Source organism: Canis lupus, chromosome 38 (genome assembly GCF_011100685.1).
Source record: "Canis lupus familiaris isolate Mischka breed German Shepherd chromosome 38, alternate assembly UU_Cfam_GSD_1.0, whole genome shotgun sequence".
In the NCBI taxonomy this organism is placed as follows: domain Eukaryota; kingdom Metazoa; phylum Chordata; class Mammalia; order Carnivora; family Canidae; genus Canis; species Canis lupus.
In genome coordinates, this window is record NC_049259.1 from 23434579 (window position 1) to 23449073 (window position 14495).

Below are 14495 nucleotides of genomic sequence, written 5' to 3' on the forward strand. Positions count from 1 at the left end.
CCCCCCCCAGCAGCATGTGCTGCTCTGCGGGTCACCCTCCAGGGCATCGCTGGAGTGGGCCCCTCCTGAGGAAGCCCTGGGGGCAGGCAGGCCTGCTGTCCTCCCCACCTGTGGTTCTCCCCGCCTGCAGTCCTCTCCTCCTGCCATCCTCCCCGCCTCGAGTCCTCCCCGCCTCGAGTCCTCCCCGCCTCGAGTCCTCCCCGCCTGCCGTCCTCCCCTCCTGCCGTCCTCCCCACCTGCCGTCCTCCCGTCCTGCGGTCCTCCTCCTGCCGTCCTCCCCTCCTTCCGTTCTCCCCTCTTACCGTCCTCCCCTCCTGCCGTCCTCCTGCCGTCCTCCCCTCCTGCCGTCCTCCCCCACCTGCCGTCCTCCCCCACCTGCGGTCCTCCCCACCTGCCGTCCTCCCCTCCTGCTGTCCTCGCCTCCTACCGTCCTCCCCTCCTGCCGTCCTCCCCCACCTGCCATCCTCACCCACCCTGCGGTCCTCCCCACCTGCCATCCTCCCCCTCCTGCCGGGATGCTCGCTGAGCGCCAGGCCAGCCCCTGCCGGGACCCGGACGGCAGCGGGCTCCAAGCCGGGGCGCGGGGAGGGAGACCCAGGGGGACCCCAGGGGCGCGCGGGGTCCCCTGGGCCAGGGCAGGCCGGGTCGTCTGGGCCCCGCCTTGCGCGCGTCCCTCCTGGGCGGGGTTTGCAGCTGCCCCGAGTCCGGGCGCGGTCGGAGCCGAACACCCCCGACGCCCCGACCCTGGCGCGTGCGGACGTTCACCTGCCAGGGGAGGAGGTTAGGTGCGAAGGCCGGGAGGACCTGGGCCTGCAGGCTCTTCGCGGCTTTCTTTTCTGAGAGGAGAGAAAATACATTGATGACATCACCTGCTTATTTTGGCAGTTTTGTCTTTTTCGTCTTTTTATATCTGCTCTCGTGTGGCCTCCGGCGCTGAGCTGCGCTGGCCGAGGTCAGGGCTTTACCACCCCCTTCCCCTCCCCCCCCGCCCCCCCCCCGCTTAGCGAGAGTCCTCCTCCCCGGGCACGGGGGGGGCGCGGGGGGCGCGGCAGCCACGGGGGCCTGGGCTCAGGCTGCTGGGTCGGCCCTTGCTGGCCTCAGCGGGGACCGCCTTGGGCCCCTCCCCACCCCCTCCCTTCCCTCTCCCTTCCTCCCCTCCCTGCCCCTCCCTCCCCTCCCCCCTCGCCCTCCCCTTCCTGCCCTTCTCTCCCCCTCCTTCCCCCTCTCTGTCCCTCCCTTCCTCCCCTCCCCTTCCCCTCACTCCCCCTCCCTACCCCCTCTGTTCCTCCCTCCTCCTCCCTCCCCTCTCTCTACTCCCCTCCCTGCCCCTCCCCTCCCCCTCCCTCCCCCTCTCTGTTCCTCCCTCCCCCTCTGTCCCTCCTTCCCCCTCCCTTCCCTCCCTCTCCTCCCCTCCCTGTCCCTCCCCTTCTCTGTCCCCCTCCCTCCCCCCTCTGTTCCTACGTTCCCCTCCCTCCCCCTCTCTGTTCCTCCCTCCCCTCCCTCTCCTCCCCTCCCTGCTCCTCCCCTCCCCCTCCGTCCCCCTCTCTGTTCCTCCCTCCCCCTCCCTCCCCTCCCTCCACTCCCCTCCCTGTCCCTCCCCTTCTCTGTCCCCCCTCCCTCCCCCTCCCTCCCCCTCTCTGACCCTCCCCCCCTGCTCTACCCTCCCCTACTCGCGTGCAGGCTCATGCTCACTCGCTCGCTGAAATAATCTTTCAAATGCTTCTCGTGCTTGGGTCACCAGGAAAGGGGGTGCTGGCTGTACATTTCTGGCGGTCGCCCTCCGCCGGGGGAAGGGGGGTTCCCTTCTATTCCTGGTCTGTCTGCAAGTTTACCGAGTAGTCTCCTGAATTTTCAGCTGCTTCCTTCTCTGTACCCATTGATACGGTTCTTTGCTTTTCACTCTTTCACTGGTTAGGGTGGTGATTCACGTTAATAGACCTTTCTAGCGCTGACTCCTACATTTTTAAGGAAAACCCTTACTTAGGCAAAATACCAAGACCATGTACACCATTTGGGTTCAATTAGCTATTTTTTTTCATCTACTCGTTATCCACTAATAATTGTCTTTTAGTTATCTTTCCCTTCTTTGCCTATTTTTGGTACCGAACGTTGGCAGTTAGCAAGGTTTTTAAATACTGGGGAGATTTCACACCTTTTCTATGCTCTGAACCTGATGCCTTTCCTTGTTTGTTTTTTTGAAGGGCTAGATTTTCTCCCTGTCCCCCCCCCCCCCGCTGCTTTTCCATTTTTGTAGGGTTATTATCCCAATAAATTTTTTATTCTTGGTATAATTATGGTAATTTATATCTTCTTCTGAGTTTGCCCATTTTATATACTTTTTCATATAGATTAAAGTTGTTCAAGGTATGTTTTTTATAATTTATGTGTGCCTGCCCTGGTATTCTTTTTTCTCCTACCTTATTTGTTTAGTCTAATTTATCATAGTTGTTGAACATTGTTGTAAATTGATCTTTCCAAAGATTCCAAATTAAAAAAAAAAAAAGAATTTCTGTTGTTTCATGTTTACTTTGGTATTTTAAATTCTACTTTGTTATTATTTGTTTCTGTTTTCGGGGGTTTATTTTGTTCTTTTCCAAGCTTTTTTGGATCAGAATCTTTTATCTTCCCCCTTACAGTAAACATATAAAAAGCTATAAATTCCTTTCTGAGAGTGGCTCTGGATATTCCTCATTTATTTTGATCTGTAGTGCTTCTGTTAAATCATAGTTGTAGCATGTATTTAAATTTTTTTCTTTTTATGATGTCTTTAACTCTGTTTATTTAGATGTTTGTTAATAGGATGAGTATGAGATAAAGAGTCCAGAGCTCAGACCCTGGAGTCATGGAGCTGGTTTGTCTCATTCTGACACCTCTTCCTGACTTGGGGCAAGCTGTTCCTTCTCTTCACGTCTCTGTTTCCTCGTTTCTGAAATGTGGGGGATGATAGTAACTTCCTCAAAAGCAGCTGTTGTAAAGATTGAATGAGTAAATATTTGAGAGTACTTGGAATAATGGCTGGCAAGTGTTTATGAAGTAAATATTCACATCTATGAGGAGGGGTAATCGAGGGTTTGGCTACTTTTGAGGGATGAGGCTTGATTTCTTATTGCATCATGGTCCATGAAGATTACTTATATAAGATCAATACTTTGGGATTTGTCAAGGCATCCTTTGGGGTCAGAAGAGTGAACATTCTCGGTAAGAAGGTTAGACTTTGAGATGAGGCTTGTTAATCGTCCTTCGACCCTTTTTAGCTCTATCGACCCTTTATTGTTTTATTAGTTTCCGAGGGTGCTGTATGACCACCTCCTGTGATTGGGTATTAAATTTCCCCCAGTGGTTTTATCAATTGTTGCATAATACAATTTATAGCTAGGCCGTTAGGACCCTGTACATTCATGAATGGAACAATTTCCTGGTGAATTATTTTGCTTAGTAGTCTAGGTCCCTTACTGGTTTTCACTTGGTATCTGATTTTGTCTGATGTCAGTAATAGTACATCACCTCCTTCTGTCAACATTTTCCTGGATCCCCCTCAACCTGTACCTTTCAACCTGTGCCATTTTATTTTGATAGTGTCATGTTGGATTATTAAAATTCAATCTGAGAGCCTTTTTGTTTCAATTGATTAACCTAATCTATTCACATCTTTTATAATTAGAGAAATTGCTGGAAATTACTGTCATCCTCTATTTTCCATTTACTATGATTTCTGGCTCTGTTTGTTGCTCTGCCAGGCTTTTGTTTGACTCATTTTTCTGGTTATGTATACACCACTTCTAGTCATCCAAAAGTCAAACTGAATTTTTACAATTGAATTTAGTTTTTATAAATAATCCAAATGAAGAATTAAAAAATACAAAAATGGTGCTTCATTATTAAAACAGTTCCCTATCTGCCCATGATTCTTGCTGCTTCGAAGCACCTGCTCTCCACCTCTTTGCCTACTCCTCATGGTGTTCATCTCCATATAGCTGCTGCTGCTTTTTATGTGAAATGCCTCTGATAGGGCCCCGGGTGGCTCAGCGGTTGAGCATCTGCCTTCAGCCCAGGGCATGATCCCAGGGTCCTGGGATCGAGTCCCACATCAGGCTCCCTTCAGGGAGCCTGCTTCTCCCTCTGCCTGTGTCTCTGCCCCCTCCCCCCCGACCGTGTCTCTCATGAATAAATAAATAAAATCTTTAAAAAAATGCCTCTGATGATATTTCTTAATTCCTAGATTTTAGGCATCCTCTCTTGCCTTCCCAGCTCACAATGCTATGTGCACGCGAACACAAACATACCCACATACTTCTCCTCTTGTCATCCTCCCACTAAAAATTAAATCTGTTTTCAGAACATATGTTATTATAATATGCAAATATTATTCCGAGCCATGTAGCATAGTAGAAGTGCATCTTCCATTGCAACATTGTTTTCTCACTAAATTTTAGGAGTGGAGCCCTCTTCGTTGTTCAGTTTTGAAGTATCTATAATTAATCCAACCTCAGTTTTTTTTTTCTTTTATCAGTTTTGTGCAAAGGTAAAAATCTTCCCACAGCACTAGTTACATATGGTCAAACATACCTGGTCGCTTCTGTGTGTCTGTATCCACCCGTCTGTCGAGCTGGCTGCAGTCCTCTTTCCTGCAGCTCCAGCCTGGCTTGGCTTGTTTCCGGGACTCCTCTGGGGGCTCTAATCCTGGAGCTTTCCCTCACTGGCATCTCTCCCCGACCCTGACCCCCGGCTTCATTAAATGGAAACTATATATGTGAGCTGTACGGTGCAATGATTTGATATACACATCGTGAAAGGATCGCCACACTCAAGCTGGTCAGCACACCCAGCACCATGTGTGTGCCCAAGTGTGTGTGTGTGCACGTGCACGTGCATAGAGGACACTCAGGACCTCTCCCAATGGGTTTCGGGTACACGACATAGCATCATTCATGGTAGTCACCGCGCTCGCTGCACTTTCTTCTGACTGACGTCTCCCCAGTGTCCCCCAGTCCCTGGCGTCCACCATTCTATTCTTTTGTCACGTTTTTAACCCCTGGGGACCTCAGGACCCCAGGACCCTAGGACATAGAAGACAGATGATGTAGTATTTCTTTTCCTGTGTTTGGCTTATTTCGCTTCCTGTGATGTGCTCCGGGTCATTCACGTTGTTGCAAACGTCTGCATTTCCTCCCTTTTTATGGCTGGATGATGCGTGTGTGCATGTGTGCACGCGTGGGTGTGCGTGCACCCCTTGTCCCCCGCGGCATTCTTGCCCACGCATCTGTGGATGAACACTTGCACCGTTACCATGTCTTGGCTGTTGTGAGTGACGTCGTGGTGAACATGGGATTGCAGCCATCTCCCCACGACACCCACTCTGCGGGTCCTGGAAGAGCCGTATTTAGAGAATTAAGAAAACTGAACTACAGCCGCTGTCAAGAGCCCTGCAGGGTCTGAGGTTGACCTCACTGGTGGGTTCTCCCGACGCCGCATATCAGACACGGGCAGAGGACACCAACTCCTGGGTCCGAGACCAAAGCTAGCACCGCTCACCCCCTGCTGTCGACGTGGGCCCGGTTCTTCGAGCTCTGGCTCCCACACGGGAACAGAAGAGGCTCAGGAAATCATTGGACGTGCAAGGAGTTGCATTAGAGAAGTGGAGCTTGCGCGTGGGGAACCTGAATCTGCTTGGAAGTGCGGTAATCCCGCCTGCCTGGGCTCCTGGATTCTGGGCCTTCATCACACACTTCAAGGGCCTTGAAATACTAATCTGGGACCAAGGCATTTGGCGCCTCTGTCTCCAGATGTGCAGAGATGTGAGCCCCGAGGACAGTTATCACAGTTCAAATAGGTAGAGCAGATTCACGCAGGGAAGGACTGGGTTGTGTGCGGTGGTGAGTGGGGCTACATGCTGGCTCTGGCAGCAAGTGCAGACGCACTGAGCCCCACTCAGGAGGCGAAAACAGCAGGACTTTTAAATGGGGGATGTATTCTCTCTCTCTCTCTTTGAATTTATTTATTTGAGAGAGAACATAAGCAGGGGGAGTGGCACAGGGAGAAGGAGAAGCAGACTTCCCGCTAAGCAGGCAGCCAGATGTGGGGCTGGACCCTGCCTGAGACCCCAGGACCCTGGGACACCAGAACCTCAGGACTTCAGGACCTCAGGACCCCAGGACCCTAGGACCTCAGGATCCCAGGACCTTAGGACCCCAGGACCCCAGGACCTCGGGACCTCGGGACCCCGGGACCTCAGGACCCCAGAACCCCAGGACCCCAGAACCCCAGAACCTCAGGACCCTGGGACCTCAGGACCTCAGGACCCCAGGACCCCAGGACCCCAGGACCCCAGGACCTCAAGACCCCAGGACCTCAGGACCTCAAGACCCCAGGACCCTAGGACCCCAGGACTCCAGGACCTCAGAACCTCAGGATCCCAGGACCCTGGAACCCAAGGACCCCAGGATCCCAGGACCTCAGGACCTCAGGACCCCAGGACTCCAGGACCCCAGGACCTCAGAATTCCAGGACCCCAGGACCTGAGAACCTCAGGACCTCAGGACCCTGGGACCCCATAACCCTGGGACCCCAGGACCTCAGGACCCCAGGACCCTAGGACCTCAGGACCTCAGGACCTTAGGACCTCAGGACCCCAGGACCCCAGGACCCAGGGACCGTGACCTGAGCCTAAGGCAGACACTTAACCAACTGAGCCACCCAGATGCCCCTGGGGGGAATGTATTATTCTTAAGAGGCTAGATGAACCATTTGCTGAATGAATAAAACCAATAATATGTTTTGGGTTTCACAATTTGGAAAGGTTTTCTAATATTTGAGCCATTAAGATAACAAAGAATCTTTATTATGTTTAGATTAGAGGTAGGTAATAAAGGTCAAGATAAGTGGTTATTTATCTTAATAGAAATGTATATACTCAAAGATTGGAAGATAAGAAGTCAATGAAAATAAATGGCAGGAATTTCTTTGCAGCTGGCAGGAAGAGGGAGCGAGGAAATGTAAAATAATACGTTTAAGAAGAGAGCAGAGAGTATGATTAAAGCATAGAGTCCTCTGAGCTATTAATTTAAAAGAAAGTAGAATGTGAAGCCCCTGTGGGCAATTTCTAAGTATTTAGGCCTGAAAGATGAAAAAGAAAAAAGAAAAAAGGATTTCATCAGGGAGCAGTAAAAACAGAAGACTCACACACCCTTGGTTCTCCTCCTTGCAGGTGGTGACCCCTGTCCTTGGCCCTGGAAAAGAGCCGGGAAATGCCCCTGCGCGAGTGCCAGGGGTCCTGTGTGCAGGTAGCCTGATGGGACAGAGGGTCTGAGGTCTGCGGTGGCCGAGGCGGAGAAGAATCACAAGAATGTGATTCGTGTCAGTATATGGGGCACGGTGTGAACGGGGCTAACGCAGGCCCATTCAGCTCACACAAGAGTAGAAAGCACATAATGACACATTTGCTTCAATCAAATTCAACTTTTGTATTTTGGAACATCCCACACACCGAGGCACTGTTCAACCCCAAAGTCCCAGCTGGGTTTCCGTTCCTTACAATAGGACCCCAAGGTCTCAGCCTCTTTAAAGCTGCCACAGGCCACATGGCCCTAGCCCCGTGCAGAACCGCTCTGCATTTCCTAAACGTGACACGACCTTCCCTAACAGTGATAATCAGGGCCCGCATTTTCCGAGACCTTGAGACCCCGCTATGGGCCATTTTTCTTAGCGGCGTGTGCTTCAACCTGTGTGGGCCTTACAGTGTCCTAGGTACCAAAGTCGCCCGCTGTTTAGATGAGAGCAGCGTGTGCCCGAGGTGGAGCGAGGGTCAGGGGTAGTACCTTCTGGCTCTGGAACCTTTCCTTAACCCCTGAGCCATGGGGATTCTCTTGCTGCTTCATCTAAATCTTTCTAAATGCTGGTCCCTATAACTAGATGCCCCCTGAGGCCCACGTGCATGGGTCACCCTGCCCTTAGTGGTTTGGATGACCTCTGTCTAGTGTGTGACCCTTGTCTTACACTTGCTCCTGTAGCATCCTGTTTGTTTGTTTTTTTTTGTTTGTTTATTTATTTATTTATTTATTTATTTATTTATTTATTTATTTACTTTATTTAAAGAGACACACAGAGAGGCAGAGACACAGGCAGAGGGAGAAACAGGCTCCATGCAGGGAGCCTGATGTGGGACTCGATCCCGGGTCTCCAGGATCACACTCTGGGCTGCAGGCGGCACTAAACCTCTGTGTCACCTGGGCTGCCCTGTAGCATCCTGTACTAATCGCCATCATTCCGTGCTGTCATTCCCATCTGCTTTTCTCTCCTAATGGTGTTCTGAGTCCCTTAACATCAGAGGCTCTTTCTGATTCGTTATTCGTTGGATAAATGTTTATTGAGAAGCTAGTATGGACTACATTGTGTCTCTATAGAGCTTATCCTATGTAGGGAACTAGAAAGTGTGTGAACAAATACATAAATGCTCTTCTTTGGGATTCCTCTCCCCTTAAGATCAATTGCAAACTTTATGGCTGATCACAGAGAGAGACAGGGGTTGGATGCGTAGCCACATTAAATGAGTCACAGAATGGATTGTATCCACGCAAGCTTCCTGGGAATGTTGCCTTTAACTTTAGCTTCCAGGCCCTGCTCTAAAGTCCCTGGAAGTCTTCCTAGTTAGGCACTGGGAATTTAGTGTCTGCTGATGGGAAGCCTCAAACCTATTGCATACTTAGCTTCGCATTTACCAGGTCCCAGATAGCTTTCTAGACACTTCGACTCTATTAACCACTTTGATCCCCACGACTCTGGAGGCATTGCTATCGTTAAGCCAACCTCCGAGATTAACCAAGACAGAAGTGACTTGTCTGTGGAGACATCACTAGGAGGAAACAGGACTCAGTCCCGGGCAGAGCGGCTCCAGATCCAAGTTTTTAACCACTGAGCCCTCTTTCCTCTCACTACGCGCTCTGTTTGCTCTTTGCGACCTAATGGCGGGAAATTGCATCTTGACACCTCCTTTGTGAGAGATGACGCGGTAAGAAATTTTATAGAGAGAAATGTGATAGTCTATCAAAGTTTAGTATGCTCCTAGCCTTTGACTTTGCATTTCACTTCCTTGTGTTCACTTGAGTATGAAATGACATGTTTATAGTTGTCTATTATAGAATTGTTTATAATGGCAACAGCTGGAAAAAAAGGCTGTCAGCAATGAGCTGAGTTAATAATGACCTATCTATGAAATGGAAAATTATGCCGCCATTTAAAGAAAAAATTCAGATGAATCTTTAAGTACTCTGTGGAATGGCATCCAAGATATTGTTAAGTATAGTGGGAAGACTATTAACGTGTACCCAGATTATTTTGGTGATGTTTTCAGAGTCAGCATTCTAAAAGGGACAGGAAGGACATTGAAGGCAGAGCAATATTTAATATTACCTATTCTGCGGTGTATTACCTATTCAACAAAAACAATTGGAAGGAGGGATGAATGGAAGCCACTAAGGTGCTCAGTAGAAGCACCTGTTCAGGAAGGAAGGTTAAAAAACCCAGATGTGAGTCCTTGGACATTTCAGTTTATAGCGGCAGACTCAGCAAGCAACTGAGAGAAAGCATCTGTGATAAAAACAAGTTAAAAAGAAACAGGATGCTTTCAATTTATTAGAAGCAGGGTCATTTGTGGAAGAAACGGGTAGAGGAGAGGGATGCCATTTACGTTTGCAGGTGTGGCTCAGTTCCATGAGTTCTAGAACAGCTGGGAGCGAGATGCAAGTAAACTTGAATGCCCCTGTATTAACCTTCTTGTTCCCAGGAAGAGCGGAGTCTGTCTGTGGAAGGGAGGAGAGGCTCCAGCTGTACCTGGCCAGGTGGGCACAGTGGGGTGGAGCTACCTTGCCATGCTGGCATGCAATTGCTGCCTCAATAAACCCAGTGAGTGGTCTGGACCCCACCTGGAGAGAGAGTGCGGCTCAGGAGGGAGGGCGCACAGAAGAGCCAGAGAGGAAGTGGGAAATCCAGCACACACTGCCTTCTCCCAAGAAAAGACATTTGGTTCTTTCAGTGTCTGTTGGGGCCGATCTCCCTCCCAAACTGTGTTGAGAAACATTGTGCATCCAAGAAACTCACCCCACCAACCCCTCACCAAAAAAAAATGGTAAACACAAAGACAGCCGTGGGTAGAAACATCACAAACTGTTGACGGGTAAAGATAAAAATCATGAAGTTGGCAAGAAATAAATGAATCCTCACACGTGAGATTGACAGCCGACTTGTGGGACAGTGGAATCTACAGGCAATGGGATGACACATTGAAATTACTGGGGGAAGAGAAAATATTATCAGTTATCTTTTATTTTTTATTTTTTGGCATGTTTTGTTTTTCAAAGAGATGTTGAAGCACCCAAACGGAGAACGTGGCTTCAGGAAAAGAGATGCGAATGAATGGGAGCCCCCGGTTGTCCGTCTGTCGGCAGGGGATCCGCAGCTGCCTCTTCAGTGCAGCCTGGAGCTTTCGGAGAGGAGTGCCCACGGGTTTGAGATCAAGAATTCCATATTTAGCAAAACTACTGTTCAAAAACAGAGGTAAAAGAGAGATATTCCTGGGTAATGAAGACCTGAGCGTGGGTGTTGGCGGCTGGCCTGCCTTAGAGGAGTGTGGAAGGAGGTACTCCGGCCTGAAGGAAGGGACGCTGGACCAGAACTCGGGTCTGCTGGAACGATGAACCATAACTACGTGAAATGCAGTACAAATAGATGATTTTACGTAGAACAATTTTGATATCAAAAGCAATCGTGTATTTTTGCTTTTCCAGGGACGCAGGGATCGCATACTACTAACATACCACACAGGTAGTGTGCGGACTCTTAAGAGTTTTGAGTCCTTCCTCTCCACCGTTGGTACCTGGATTGCTAAAGGAAGACTCTTGTCTAAACTCACGTTGGCTCCTCCTGTCCATCAACCTTCCCGTTCCCCTGTTCTATCAACTAGAAGCTCTTAGTTCCAATCTGCTTATTTTTCTGCCTTCGGTCGATCTTCCAGCATTTTCGGCCAAGAGCTCTGTTGTTAATCTTGTGCACAGAGGAAACGTTTCTTCAGCACCCCACGGCCTGCACTTCATGTGGGTTTTTCTAGCTGGAATTGATCCCATGAATCCTGTAAATCAGACCAAACCCTGTGACCCTGTTGACCTGGCCAGAGTCTGATATCTGTTTCATCTGGTTAAAAATATTTCTCCAGTTTCTGCTCTCGACAGGGTCCTGGACATTTGGAGATCTACCTGGAAGATTGGCTTGGGTTGCTAGTGCCCGCTGAAGAAAACTTGTAGCTCACTCCAACTCATTCCTAAAAGTTTGTATCTGAATAATATCATATTAAAACGGCAATCAGTTTTGTCTTAAAGACTTTTTTTTTTTTTTTTTAGAGCTGATTTAGGTTCACAGCAAAATCGAGAGGAAGGCACAGAGTTTCCTGTAAACCCCTTATTCCCGCTCACATTCAGCTGTCTTATTATCCGCATCCACCTAGGGGGTGGTATGTCTGTTACAACAGATGAACCTAAATCAACACGTCATCATCACTCAGAGTCCAGTTGACATTTGGGTTCACCCTTGGTGTTGTGTGTTGTGTAGGTTAAATGAACGTAAGATGATATGTATCTAACACAGTATATGGGGTGTTGTCCCTGCCCTGAAAATCCTCCGTCCTTGCCTATTCACCCCTCCCCTCCTGCTCAACCTCTGGTCACCATTGATCTTTTCATTACCTCCATAGATTTGCTGTTTCCCGAATATCACGTACTCGTACGTGCGATAATCACAGATCCGCTGCTTCCACTTCATGATACGCATTTAAGTTTCTTCGTGTCTTGTCAGGGCTTGATAGCTTGTTTTTAGTGTTGAACAATATTCCATTCCCTATGTACCATAGTTTCTTTCTCCATTCCCCTAGTGAAGGCATTTTGGCTGCATCTCCCTTTTGGCAATTGTCAATAAAGCCGCTATAAACATCCACGGGCAGTTTTTTTGTGTGAACATAAGCTTCCAGATTCTTTGGGTAAATACCAAGGAGCACAATTGCTGGATCATATGGTAGGAGTGTGCTCAGTTTTGTAAGAAACTACTAAGCTGTCTCCCAACACGGCTGCACCAGTTTGAATTTCCACCTACGGTGACTGACTGCTCTGCTGCTCCATGTCCTCACCAGCATTTGGTGTTGTCAGGAGTCCGGATTTGGGGATCTGGGCCACTCCGATAGGTATGTAGTGGTATCTCATTTAAACTTGCATTTCCCCGATAACCTGTGTGGGGCATCCTTCCCTATGCTTGTTTGCCCCCTGTGTGCCTGCTTCAGTGAGGCCTGTTCACGTCTTAGACCTGTTTTTTAAATCAGATTGTTTTCTCATTGAGTGTGAAACTCGTTTGTATATTTTGTATATATCAGGTATGTCTAAGGCAAGCATTTTCTCCCAGTCCGTGGCTCGTCTTTTTCTTCTCTCGCCATCTCTCACAGAGCCGAGGTTTTTATCTTTAGTGGATGGTGTCCTTGATGTTGTGTCCGAACCATCATCGCCATACCCAAGGTCATTGAAGTTTTCTTCTCTGTTGTCTTTTTAGGAGTTTTAGAGTTTTGCAATTTTTTGTTGTTGTTGTTTAGTTCCATGATCCCTTTTGAGTTCATTTTTTGAAGAGTATAAGATCTGTGTCTAGATTCTTTTTTTTTTTTTTGCATGTAGATGTCCAGTTGTTCCAGCACCATTTGTTAAAAAGACTGTCTTTGCTTTATTGTATTGCCTTTGCTCCTTCATCGATGATCAGTTGACAGTCTCTATGTGGGTTTATTAGTGAGCTTTCTGTTCTTTTCCACTGATCCATGTGTCCATTCTTTTGCCAGCACCATGCTGTCTTGATTACCGTAATTCCTGGGGTTGGGTAGTACCACTTCTCCAACTGTTGATCTTTTGCCTCTCCAAACAAACTTATAGTAAGTCTGTTGATACTCACCAAAGAACTTTCTGGGATTTTGTATGGGATCACATTGGACAAATCCATTTGTGAAGAATTGACGTCGTGACAACATTGAGTCTTCCCGTCTGTGAGCACATAATAGCTCTCCATTTATTTAGCTCTTTATTTTCATCCATCAGAGTCCCTGTAGTTTTCCTCACATAGTTCTTGTGTATATTTTTGTAGATTTATACCGAAATATTGCATTTTTATGGGGCGCCAACATAAATGACCTTTTTAATTTCAAAATGTACTTGTCATTGCTGGTGCATAAGAAAGCAGTTGACTTTTGTGTATTACCCTTATGTCCTGCAACCTTGCTGTTGCTTATTGGTTCCAGGACTTTGTTGATTCTTTTGGACTTTCAACATGGACAGTTGTGACAAAATTTCAACAAATTGTGATATAGACAGTCATAGATACTCTGAACAAATACAGATTTATTTTTCCATTCTGAATCTATATACCTTTTATTGCCTTATTGCATTAATTAGGACTTCCAGTACCATCTCGAAAAGGTATGATGAGACAGGACTCCCTTATCTTGCATCTGATCTTCACAGAGAAGCTCCTAGACACTATTATGCTATTGCCTATATAGCGTTCTTTTGGTTTGTTTTTGTATATTCTTGCTCACATTGAGGAAGTTTTCCCCTATTCCTAGTTTACTGACAGTTTTTATCATGAATGGGTGTTGACTTGGTCAAATATTTTTTCTATTGATATGCTCATGTAATTTTTTTTCTTTTTTAGCCGGTTGATGTGATGGATTATAGTAATTGATTCAAATGTTGAACCAGAATTGCATACCTGGTGTATATCCTGCCTGGTTGTGGTGTATAATCCTTTTTACACATTACTGGATTCAATTTGCTAATATTTTGTTGAGGGCTTTTGCATTTATGTTCATGAGACATTTATAGTTTTAGTGTTTTTCTTTTGTAATTGTCTGGTTTGGGTATTAGGATAATGGTGTCATCGGGCAGCTGGGGTGGCTCAGCAGTTTAGCACAGTCTTCAGCCCAGGGTGTGATCCTGGAGACCCAGGATCGAGTTCTACATCAGACTCCCTGCATGGAGCCTGCTTCTCCCCCTGCCTGTGTCTCTGCCTCTCTCTCTGTGTCTCTCATGGATAAATAAATAAAATCTTTATTAAAAAAGGGTAATGGTGTCCTCTTAGAATGAATTAAGACCTATTCCCTATTCCCTATGCTATTCTTGAACAGAGATTGAAAAGAACTGGTATAATTTCTTCCTTAAATGCTTTGTAGATTTTACCAGTGAACCCATTTGGGCCCGAGGCTTTCCAATGTTATTTTCCTCCTTTCTAAGAATTTATTTTAACATTCCTGGGAAGACCAGTCTACTGGAAACAACATCTCTGTTTTTGTTTGAGAAAGTCTTCATTTCTCTTTCACTTTTGAAGGATGATTTTGCAGGTACAGAATTCTAGGATGGTCATTGTTTTCTGTCAACACTAAGTATTTCCCACCACTCTCTTCTGTTTGTATGATTGCTGAGGAGAAG

The 14495-nt window shown here is 47.4% G+C and overlaps 1 protein-coding gene across 1 annotated transcript in view; it reads left to right on the forward strand.

Annotated features, from left to right (window-relative positions):
- The window catches only part of OR10J5 (olfactory receptor 10J5), a 188308-nt gene that overhangs the window by 70190 nt on the left and 103623 nt on the right, over nt 1-14495 (forward strand). The window lies entirely within an intron of this gene.